This window comes from Paroedura picta, chromosome 9 (assembly GCF_049243985.1).
Source record: "Paroedura picta isolate Pp20150507F chromosome 9, Ppicta_v3.0, whole genome shotgun sequence".
NCBI classification, from domain to species: Eukaryota; Metazoa; Chordata; class Lepidosauria; order Squamata; family Gekkonidae; genus Paroedura; species Paroedura picta.
This window is the reverse complement of record NC_135377.1, coordinates 89,501,946-89,514,187: the sequence shown is the minus strand read 5'-3', so window position 1 is coordinate 89,514,187 and position 12,242 is coordinate 89,501,946.

The following is a 12,242-nucleotide window of genomic DNA, read 5'->3' as shown; positions in this document are numbered from 1 at the left end:
TCCGGGTGGGCGTTGTATTGGTTTTTCGGAAGTGTTAGACCTGTAAGAGAAAAATTTAAATCGTTGGGAAAGGCCATGGGATGTAGAAATATTTTTTTCACATTTTATTTCCTTGTAAAAACAGGTAAATCAATAGGGATTTTCGTACATATAAGTACCCAGTGAACGGTTCGTTTAGCTTTATATATTGGTCCGGGTGGGCGTTGTATTGGTTTTTCGGAAGTGTTAGCCCTGTAAGAGAAAAATTTAAATGGTTGGGAAAGGCCATGGGATGTAGAAATTTTTTTTCACATTTTATTTCCTTGTAAAAACAGGTAAATCAATAGGGATTTTCGTACGGATAAGTACCCAGTGAACGGTTCGTTTAGCTTTATATATTGATCCGGGTGGGCGTTGTATTGGTTTTTCGGAAGTGTTAGCCCTGTAAGAGACAAATTTAAATGGTTGGGAAAGGCCATGGGATGTAGAAATATTTTTTTCACATTTTATTTCCTTGTAAAAACAGGTAAATCAATAGGGATTTTCGTACGGATAAGTACCCAGTGAACGGTTCGTTTAGCTTAATATATTGATCCGGGTGGGCGTTGTATTGGTTTTTCGGAAGTGTTAGCCCTGTAAGAGAAAAATTTAAATGGTTGGGAAAGGCCATGGGATGTAGAAATATTTTTTTCACATTTTATTTCCTTGTAAAAACAGGTAAATCAATAGGGATTTTCGTACGTATAAGTACCCAGTGAACGGTTCGTTTAGCTTTATATATTGATCCGGGTGGGCGTTGTATTGGTTTTTCGGAAGTGTTAGCCCTGTAAGAGAAAAATTTAAATGGTTGGGAAAGGCCATGGGATGCAGAAATATTTTTTTCACATTTTATTTCCTTGTAAAAACAGGTAAATCAATAGGGATTTTCATACGGATAAGTACCCAGTGAACGGTTCGTTTAGCTTTATATATTGATCCGGGTGGGCGTTGTATTGGTTTTTCGGAAGTGTTAGCCCTGTAAGAGAAAAATTTAAATGGTTGGGAAAGGCCATGGGATGTAGAAATATTTTTTTCACATTTTATTTCCTTGTAAAAACAGGTAAATCAATAGGGATTTTCGTACGGATAAGTACCCAGTGAACGGCTCGTTTAGCTTTCTATATTGTTCCGGTTGGGCGTTGTATTGGTTTTTCAGAAGTGATAGACCTGTAAGAGAAAAATTTAAATGGTTGGGAAAGGCCATGGGATGCAGAAATATTTTTTTCACATTTTATTTCCTTGTAAAAACAGGTAAATCAATAGGGATTTTCGTACGGATAAGTACCCAGTGAACGGCTCGTTTAGCTTTATATATTGTTCCGGGTGGGCGTTGTATTGGTTTTTCGGAAGTGATAGACCTGTAAGAGAAAAATTTAAATGGTTGGGAAAGGCCATGGGATGCAGAAATATTTTTTTCACATTTTATTTCCTTGTAAGAACAGGTAAATCAATAGGGATTTTCGTACGTATAAGTACCCAGTGAACTGCTAGTTTAGCTTTATATATTGGTCCGGGTGGGCGTTGTATTGGTTTTTCGGAAGTGTTAGCCCTGTAAGAGAAAAATTTAAACGGTTGGGAAAGGCCATGGGATGTAGAAATATTTTTTTCACATTTAGGGATTTTCGTACGTATAAGTACCCAGTGAACGGCTCGTTTAGCTTTATATATTGTTCCGGGTGGGCGTTGTATTGGTTTTTCGGAAGTGATAGACCTGTAAGAGAAAAATTTAAATGGTTGGGAAAGGCCATGGGATGCAGAAATATTTTTTTCACATTTTATTTCCTTGTAAAAACAGGTAAATCAATAGGGATTTTCGTACGTATAAGTACCCAGTGAACGGCTCATTTAGCTTTATATATTGTTCCGGGTGGGCGTTGTATTGGTTTTTCGGAAGTGATAGACCTGTAAGAGAAAAATTTAAATGGTTGGGAAAGGCCATGGGATGCAGAAATATTTTTTTCACATTTTATTTCCTTGTAAAAACAGGTAAATCAATAGGGATGTTCGTACGTATAAGTACCCAGTGAACGGCTCGTTTAGCTTTATATATTGGTCCGGGTGGGCGTTGTATTGGTTTTTCGGGAGTGTTAGCCCTGTAAGAGAAAAAATTAAATGGTTGGGAAAGGCCATGGGATGTAGAAATATTTTTTTCACATTTTGTTTCCTTGTAAAAACAGGTAAATCAATAGGGATTTTCGTACGTATAAGTACCCAGGGAATGGCTTGTTTAGCTTTATATATTGTTCCGGGTGGGCGTTGTATTGGTTTTTCGGAAGTGATAGACCTGTAAGAGAAAAATTTAAATGGTTGGGAAAGGCCATGGGATGCAGAAATATTTTTTTCACATTTTATTTCCTTGTAAAAACAGGTAAATCAATAGGGATTTTCGTACGTATAAGTACCCAGTGAACGGCTCGTTTAGCTTTATATATTGGTCCGGGTGGGCGTTGTATTGGTTTTTCGGAAGTGTTAGCCCTGTAAGAGAAAAATTTAAATGGTTGGGAAAGGCCATGGGATGTAGAAATATTTTTTTCACATTTTATTTCCTTGTAAAAACAGGTAAATCAATAGGGATTTTCGTACGGATAAGTACCCAGTGAACGGTTCGTTTAGCTTTATATATTGTTCCGGGTGGGCGTTGTATTGGTTTTTCGGAAGTGTTAGACCTGTAAGAGAAAAATTTAAATCGTTGGGAAAGGCCATGGGATGTAGAAATATTTTTTTCACATTTTATTTCCTTGTAAAAACAGGTAAATCAATAGGGATTTTCGTACATATAAGTACCCAGTGAACGGTTCGTTTAGCTTTATATATTGGTCCGGGTGGGCGTTGTATTGGTTTTTCGGAAGTGTTAGCCCTGTAAGAGAAAAATTTAAATGGTTGGGAAAGGCCATGGGATGTAGAAATTTTTTTTCACATTTTATTTCCTTGTAAAAACAGGTAAATCAATAGGGATTTTCGTACGGATAAGTACCCAGTGAACGGTTCGTTTAGCTTTATATATTGATCCGGTTGGGCGTTGTATTGGTTTTTCGGAAGTGTTAGCCCTGTAAGAGACAAATTTAAATGGTTGGGAAAGGCCATGGGATGTAGAAATATTTTTTTCACATTTTATTTCCTTGTAAAAACAGGTAAATCAATAGGGATTTTCGTACGGATAAGTACCCAGTGAACGGTTCGTTTAGCTTAATATATTGATCCGGGTGGGCGTTGTATTGGTTTTTCGGAAGTGTTAGCCCTGTAAGAGAAAAATTTAAATGGTTGGGAAAGGCCATGGGATGTAGAAATATTTTTTTCACATTTTATTTCCTTGTAAAAACAGGTAAATCAATAGGGATTTTCGTACGTATAAGTACCCAGTGAACGGTTCGTTTAGCTTTATATATTGATCCGGGTGGGCGTTGTATTGGTTTTTCGGAAGTGTTAGCCCTGTAAGAGAAAAATTTAAATGGTTGGGAAAGGCCATGGGATGCAGAAATATTTTTTTCACATTTTATTTCCTTGTAAAAACAGGTAAATCAATAGGGATTTTCATACGGATAAGTACCCAGTGAACGGTTCGTTTAGCTTTATATATTGATCCGGGTGGGCGTTGTATTGGTTTTTCGGAAGTGTTAGCCCTGTAAGAGAAAAATTTAAATGGTTGGGAAAGGCCATGGGATGTAGAAATATTTTTTTCACATTTTATTTCCTTGTAAAAACAGGTAAATCAATAGGGATTTTCGTACGGATAAGTACCCAGTGAACGGCTCGTTTAGCTTTCTATATTGTTCCGGTTGGGCGTTGTATTGGTTTTTCAGAAGTGATAGACCTGTAAGAGAAAAATTTAAATGGTTGGGAAAGGCCATGGGATGCAGAAATATTTTTTTCACATTTTATTTCCTTGTAAAAACAGGTAAATCAATAGGGATTTTCGTACGGATAAGTACCCAGTGAACGGCTCGTTTAGCTTTATATATTGTTCCGGGTGGGCGTTGTATTGGTTTTTCGGAAGTGATAGACCTGTAAGAGAAAAATTTAAATGGTTGGGAAAGGCCATGGGATGCAGAAATATTTTTTTCACATTTTATTTCCTTGTAAGAACAGGTAAATCAATAGGGATTTTCGTACGTATAAGTACCCAGTGAACTGCTAGTTTAGCTTTATATATTGGTCCGGGTGGGCGTTGTATTGGTTTTTCGGAAGTGTTAGCCCTGTAAGAGAAAAATTTAAACGGTTGGGAAAGGCCATGGGATGTAGAAATATTTTTTTCACATTTAGGGATTTTCGTACGTATAAGTACCCAGTGAACGGCTCGTTTAGCTTTATATATTGTTCCGGGTGGGCGTTGTATTGGTTTTTCGGAAGTGATAGACCTGTAAGAGAAAAATTTAAATGGTTGGGAAAGGCCATGGGATGCAGAAATATTTTTTTCACATTTTATTTCCTTGTAAAAACAGGTAAATCAATAGGGATTTTCGTACGTATAAGTACCCAGTGAACGGCTCATTTAGCTTTATATATTGTTCCGGGTGGGCGTTGTATTGGTTTTTCGGAAGTGATAGACCTGTAAGAGAAAAATTTAAATGGTTGGGAAAGGCCATGGGATGCAGAAATATTTTTTTCACATTTTATTTCCTTGTAAAAACAGGTAAATCAATAGGGATGTTCGTACGTATAAGTACCCAGTGAACGGCTCGTTTAGCTTTATATATTGGTCCGGGTGGGCGTTGTATTGGTTTTTCGGGAGTGTTAGCCCTGTAAGAGAAAAATTTAAATGGTTGGGAAAGGCCATGGGATATAGAAATATTTTTTTCACATTTTATTTCCTTGTAAAAACAGGTAAATCAATAGGGATTTTCGTACGGATAAGTACCCAGTGAACGGTTCGTTTAGCTTTATATATTGTTCCGGGTGGGCGTTGTATTGGTTTTTCGGAAGTGTTAGCCCTGTAAGAGAAAAATTTAAATGGTTGGGAAAGGCCATGGGATGTAGAAATATTATTTCACATTTTATTTCCTTGTAAAAACAGGTAAATCAATAGGGATTTTTGTACGTATAAGTACCCAGTGAACGGCTCGTTTAGCTTTATATATTGTTCCGGGTGGGCGTTGTATTGGTTTTTCGGAAGTGTTAGCCCTGTAAGAGAAAAATTTAAATGGTTGGGAAAGGCCATGGGATGTAGAAATATTTTTTTCACATTTTATTTCCTTGTAAAAACAGGTAAATCAATAGGGATTTTCGTACATATAAGTACCCAGTGAACGATTCGTTTAGCTTTATATATTGGTCCGGGTGGGCGTTGTATTGGTTTTTCGGAAGTGTTAGCCCTGTAAGAGAAAAATTTAAATGGTTGGGAAAGGCCATGGGATGTAGAAATTTTTTTTCACATTTTATTTCCTTGTAAAAACAGGTAAATCAATAGGGATTTTCGTACGGATAAGTACCCAGTGAACGGTTCGTTTAGCTTTATATATTGATCCGGGTGGGCGTTGTATTGGTTTTTCGGAAGTGTTAGCCCTGTAAGAGAAAAATTTAAATGGTTGGGAAAGGCCATGGGATGTAGAAATATTTTTTTCACATTTTATTTCCTTGTAAAAACAGGTAAATCAATAGGGATTTTTGTACGTATAAGTACCCAGTGAACGGCTCGTTTAGCTTTATATATTGTTCCGGGTGGGCGTTGTATTGGTTTTTCGGAAGTGTTAGCCCTGTAAGAGAAAAATTTAAATGGTTGGGAAAGGCCATGGGATGTAGAAATATTTTTTTCACATTTTATTTCCTTGTAAAAACAGGTAAATCAATAGGGATTTTCGTACGGATAAGTACCCATTGAACGGTTCGTTTAGCTTTATATATTGATCCGGGTGGGCGTTGTATTGGTTTTTCGGAAGTGTTAGCCCTGTAAGAGAAAAATTTAAATGGTTGGGAAAGGCCATGGGATGTAGAAATATTTTTTTCACATTTTATTTCCTTGTAAAAACAGGTAAATCAATAGGGATTTTCGTACGGATAAGTACCCAGTGAACTGTTCGTTTAGCTTTATATATTGTTCCGGGTGGGCGTTGTATTGGTTTTTCGGAAGTGTTAGACCTGTAAGAGAAAAATTTAAATGGTTGGGAAAGGCCATGGGATGTAGAAATATTTTTTTCACATTTTATTTCCTTGTAAAAACAGGTAAATCAATACGGATTTTCGTACATATAAGTACCCAGTGAACGGTTCGTTTAGCTTTATATATTGGTCCGGGTGGGCGTTGTATTGGTTTTTCGGAAGTGTTAGCCCTGTAAGAGAAAAATTTAAATGGTTGGGAAAGGCCATGGGATGTAGAAATTTTTTTTCACATTTTATTTCCTTGTAAAAACAGGTAAATCAATAGGGATTTTCGTACGGATAAGTACCCAGTGAACGGTTCGTTTAGCTTTATATATTGATCCGGGTGGGCGTTGTATTGCTTTTTCGGAAGTGTTAGCCCTGTAAGAGAAAAATTTAAATGGTTGGGAAAGGCCATGGGATGTAGAAATATTTTTTTCACATTTTATTTCCTTGTAAAAACAGGTAAATCAATAGGGATTTTCGTACATATAAGTACCCAGTGAACGGTTCGTTTAGCTTTATATATTGGTCCGGGTGGGCGTTGTATTGGTTTTTCGGAAGTGTTAGCCCTGTAAGAGAAAAAATTAAATGGTTGGGAAAGGCCATGGGATGTAGAAATATTTTTTTCACATTTTGTTTCCTTGTAAAAACAGGTAAATCAATAGGGATTTTCGTACGTATAAGTACCCAGGGAACGGCTCGTTTAGCTTTATATATTGTTCCGGGTGGGCGTTGTATTGGTTTTTCGGAAGTGATAGACCTGTAAGAGAAAAATTTAAATGGTTGGGAAAGGCCATGGGATGCAGAAATATTTTTTTCACATTTTATTTCCTTGTAAAAACAGGTAAATCAAGAGGGATTTTCGTACGTATAAGTACCCAGTGAACGGCTCGTTTAGCTTTATATATTGGTCCGGGTGGGCGTTGTATTGGTTTTTCGGGAGTGTTAGCCCTGTAAGAGAAAAATTTAAATGGTTGGGAAAGGCCATGGGATGTAGAAATTTTTTTTCACATTTTATTTCCTTGTAAAAACAGGTAAATCAATAGGGATTTTCGTACGGATAAGTACCCAGTGAACGGTTCGTTTAGCTTTATATATTGGTCCGGGTGGGCGTTGTATTGGTTTTTCGGAAGTGTTAGCCCTGTAAGAGAAAAATTTAAATGGTTGGGAAAGGCCATGGGATGTAGAAATATTTTTTTCACATTTTATTTCCTTGTAAAAACAGGTAAATCAATAGGGATTTTTGTACGTATAAGTACCCAGTGAACGGCTCGTTTAGCTTTATATATTGTTCCGGGTGGGCGTTGTATTGGTTTTTCGGAAGTGTTAGCCCTGTAAGAGAAAAATTTAAATGGTTGGGAAAGGCCATGGGATGTAGAAATATTTTTTTCACATTTTATTTCCTTGTAAAAACAGGTAAATCAATAGGGATTTTCGTACGTATAAGTACCCAGTGAACGGTTCGTTTAGCTTTATATATTGGTCCGGGTGGGCGTTGTATTGGTTTTTCGGAAGTGTTAGCCCTGTAAGAGAAAAATTTAAATGGTTGGGAAAGGCCATGGGATGTAGAAATTTTTTTTCACATTTTATTTCCTTGTAAAAACAGGTAAATCAATAGGGATTTTCGTACGGATAAGTACCCAGTGAACGGTTCGTTTAGCTTTATATATTGATCCGGGTGGGCGTTGTATTGGTTTTTCGGAAGTGTTAGCCCTGTAAGAGAAAAATTTAAATGGTTGGGAAAGGCCATGGGATGTAGAAATATTTTTTTCACATTTTATTTCCTTGTAAAAACAGGTAAATCAATAGGGATTTTTGTACGTATAAGTACCCAGTGAACGGCTCGTTTAGCTTTATATATTGTTCCGGGTGGGCGTTGTATTGGTTTTTCGGAAGTGTTAGCCCTGTAAGAGAAAAATTTAAATGGTTGGGAAAGGCCATGGGATGTAGAAATATTTTTTTCACATTTTATTTCCTTGTAAAAACAGGTAAATCAATAGGGATTTTTGTACGTATAAGTACCCAGTGAACGGTTCGTTTAGCTTTATATATTGATCCGGGTGGGCGTTGTATTGGTTTTTCGGAAGTGTTAGCCCTGTAAGAGAAAAATTTAAATGGTTGGGAAAGGCCATGGGATGTAGAAATATTTTTTTCACATTGGCAGGCAAGGGGCCACCCTGGAAAGGAAGACGCGACTCCAAATAGATTGGCATTTAAATTGGCCACAGCTTTTATTCAACACCCAACACGGAGGGTTGGAGGCAACAAGTGAATGAAACTGATCTACGCAGTCCGCTGACTGCGGCATCCGAATGACGATCCACAGGGAGCCCATCATTTCCCCGCTGAGAATACGGGTCTCCCATGTGGATGAGCCTAAACCTGGGAGACGACCCAGATGGAGGGCCAAGGGGCGCAAACCTCCTTGGTTACCGCCAGGGTCATCCGGTCATGAACGAGCTACAAGCTTACCCTGCAGGATCTGCTTGCGGCTCGTTACCACCACCTCATTAATGAGGCCCCAGTCACCACGGGAAGACCGATCGCACACCGGTTCCCTTCAAAACAGTTTCATTCTCTTGTGCCAACATACGCTGTGACAAAGAACATCATGCAATTAATAACAATATAACATGCAAAAAGGGAAGGGTGGGTGGGTCGCTCGCCCCGCGCAGCCGGCAAAGAGGCGGGAAGGAGCTCAGCAACGTCCTAAAAGGACGCTCCTAACCCCGCCCCTCGCCGTGCGCGCTGCCGCCGCAGCGCGCCCTCCGGAGCCTGAAGCTTGGCCGGTGGAGCCGACGCTCCCTTCCCGGCCCCCTACCCGCCAACCGACAGCACGGGTGAGTCCGTGCCGTCCATTGGCAGGCAAGGGGCCACCCTGGAAAGGAAGACGCGACTCCAAATAGATTGGCATTTAAATTGGCCACAGCTTTTATTCAACACCCAACACGGAGGGTTGGAGGCAACAAGTGAATGAAACTGATCTACGCAGTCCGCTGACTGCGGCATCCGAATGACGATCCACAGGGAGCCCATCATTTCCCCGCTGAGAATACGGGTCTCCCATGTGGATGAGCCTAAACCTGGGAGACGACCCAGATGGAGGGCCAAGGGGCGCAAACCTCCTTGGTTACCGCCAGGGTCATCCGGTCATGAACGAGCTACAAGCTTACCCTGCAGGATCTGCTTGCGGCTCGTTACCACCACCTCATTAATGAGGCCCCAGTCACCACGGGAAGACCGATCGCACACCGGTTCCCTTCAAAACAGTTTCATTCTCTTGTGCCAACATACGCCACAGAACGAGGTTCAGCTCGTTCCCGCCAACCCTCGACCTCCCTCAACCAAACCAATAAAGCCCATCTAATATCAAAGAGCCAGACATCCTGACCCCAATCCGTCAGATGAACACCATCTGGGCGGTAAAATGCGGTAATTTGGCAATCTAAATCAGGATGCCATATCACCCGCCCCCCATTTTGAATAATAAACCGAGAAACAGATCGGTTAACTTTGGCCTTAACACGATTAATAACTGCCGGACCCTTTATGCTCCTCCAGGCTGTACGGCTCAACATCTCGGACCACATTAATACAGTTCCGGGCATCCTCTGCTGCAGAACTGTCAAATCCTCAGAGATGTCGTTGATCAACTGGCGGCCCGGTATGCTAGGGATGTCATTCTCGCCCAGCTGTACGATAGCAACATCTGGTCTTCCCCAAAAATGCACTGAGCGAGCTGCAATTTCCAATAACGATTTCCATCTTAGGCCCCGACAGCCGATCCAGATAATACGAAGATGCCTCCCCAGACCAAGGTGACGATCCCAGCCAGAGTTGATGGCGTACTGGCTTGCCCAATGCACGATACTGTGCCCGAAGACGAACACCGTCCAAACAGTGGGGAGTAGTCCTGGAACAAGGCAGAAATTAATCAACAATATCTGGCCGAATGTATGATTTGTATGCTGCTGACTTCCATCGACCTAAACGCATTATCCTTCCATTGGATGCACCATCCTGAAACGCCTGGGTAGCAGCCCCGATTCTAAAGGAATGTGTTCCATAATGTTCAGCTGCCAACCCCAATTTTTGTAAACAACCCCGCAAAATGGATAAAAACTGAAAACGGGAAAAAAATGAACCATCCCTATGCATCAGCCAAGGTCCGGACTTACCAGGGCGAATTCTCATGAACTTGCCTGCCCAACGCACCGGACATATAGTAGCCTTTTGTGCCCTAGGGATAAATACTGATGTACCTTTTCCCGCCTGGTCCGTTTTGGACCGGTTGAGGCGGACAACCAATCCTTCCTTCTGAAAAATCAAAGCCTCAGAAGTTAAAACTCCCGGCCCTGCAACTGACCGAGATGGGGAAATTAATTCACCGCCCCTGAACGCTCCGAAAAAGGCCAAAGTGAAGGCTGTCCCCACCAAACAAACCTCATAATGGTCAAAGCATACCGTATCCAATATGCTTAATAATTTGAATAGCAGGTGTCTGGTTATGGGGCGCCTAAGGTCCCTAACCGCCGGGGCTTCGCGTTTCCAACCAGTGACAGCCCTTTTGGCCAAAAATGAACTGGCCGGGTCCCAACTTTTGAAAAGTTTGCTAACGAATGAAAGACCAGCCATTTGGACCTTGATTGTTCTAGGGGCCAAACCCTTCCTTCTTAAGTGCGCCAGATAGTTTAGCAATAAATGTTCAGACATGGGCCACTTCCCACCGCAGCCCATAGAGTCTGCAAAGGAGAGGAAGCTCTTTGCTGCTCCCTCGTATGCCCGCCGCGTAGAGGGTGCCATGGACCCTAAAATCCCTTGTAGGATCAATCGATGCCAAGTGACCAAAGTTCTTCCGGGAAGACTTCTGGACTCGCACGCGCTTCTGGTGCCAGACGACGAAATCTCTCGTCCTGAAAACGAGAGAGGGCGTCGGCTACCTTATTGTCCACGCCCGCCACGTGGGCGGCTTTAAATGCAATGTTAAAAGTTAGGCAGGTCAACACCAGTCTGCGTATCAAGCGCATGACCCTGCTTGATTTTGACGATTGCCGGTTAACAATACGAACCACGGCTTGGTTATCACACCAAAACGTGACTCGTTTGTTGACAAACAAGTGCCCCCAAATGACTACTGCTACCAGTATGGGAAACGTTTCCAAAAAGGTCAGGTCACGCCGTATCTCTCTGCCCCAAGAATCTGGCCAACGCTTGGCGCACCACTGATTCCTGTAGAAAACCCCGAAACCTAAACTGCCGGCAGCGTCAGACTGCACTTGCAGGCAGCTCCCCAAAGAAAGGGGTGTTTGCCAAATGGCCACCCCATTGAAAGACCTCAGAAACGTTTGCCACACGGCTAAATCTTCCTTTATCTGTCGGGTAATTCGTATATGGTGATGTGACTTTTTTATCCCTACTGTAGCATGCGCAAAGCGGGCGCAAAACGCCCTGCCCGGCACAACTACCTTACATGCAAAGTTGAGATGACCTATCAAACTTTGCATCTCCTTCAAAGTGCATTTGTCTTTTCTAGACATCTCATCGAGCACCCTTAGGAGATTGTCCAATTTGTTCCTTGGCAATTTGGACGTCCCGGAAACAGAATCCAATTCAATCCCCAGATAAGTTAGAATTGCCGAGGGGCCCTCCGTTTTTTCCGCCGCCAAAGGAACCCCAAATTCCTGGGCCAGTGATTGAAAAATGGATAGGCGATGCGCGCATTCCAGTGACCCCGGAGGGCCAACAAACAAAAAGTCGTCCAGATAATGGGTGACCGCAGTAAAGTGCCCCTTCTCTTTCACTGCCCATTCTAGGAACGAGCTAAAGGTTTCGAAGGCTGCACAGGCCACCGAGCATCCCATGGGCATAGCCTTATCGACGTACCAGTGGCCTTGAAAATACAAACCTAGCAAGTCAAAATCCTCAGGGTGTACCGGGAGTAACCTAAATGCGGATTGAATGTCGCATTTCGCCATCAAGGCTCCTGGGCCACAGGCTCGGACCAACCCGACCGCTTGATCAAACGGTGCGTATTTTACCGTGCACAACTCTGGAGGTATACCATCGTTAACTGAGGAGCCCGCAGGGTAAGATAGGTGATGAATCAACCTAAATTCCCCCGGAGCCTTTTTGGGGACCACCCCCAATGG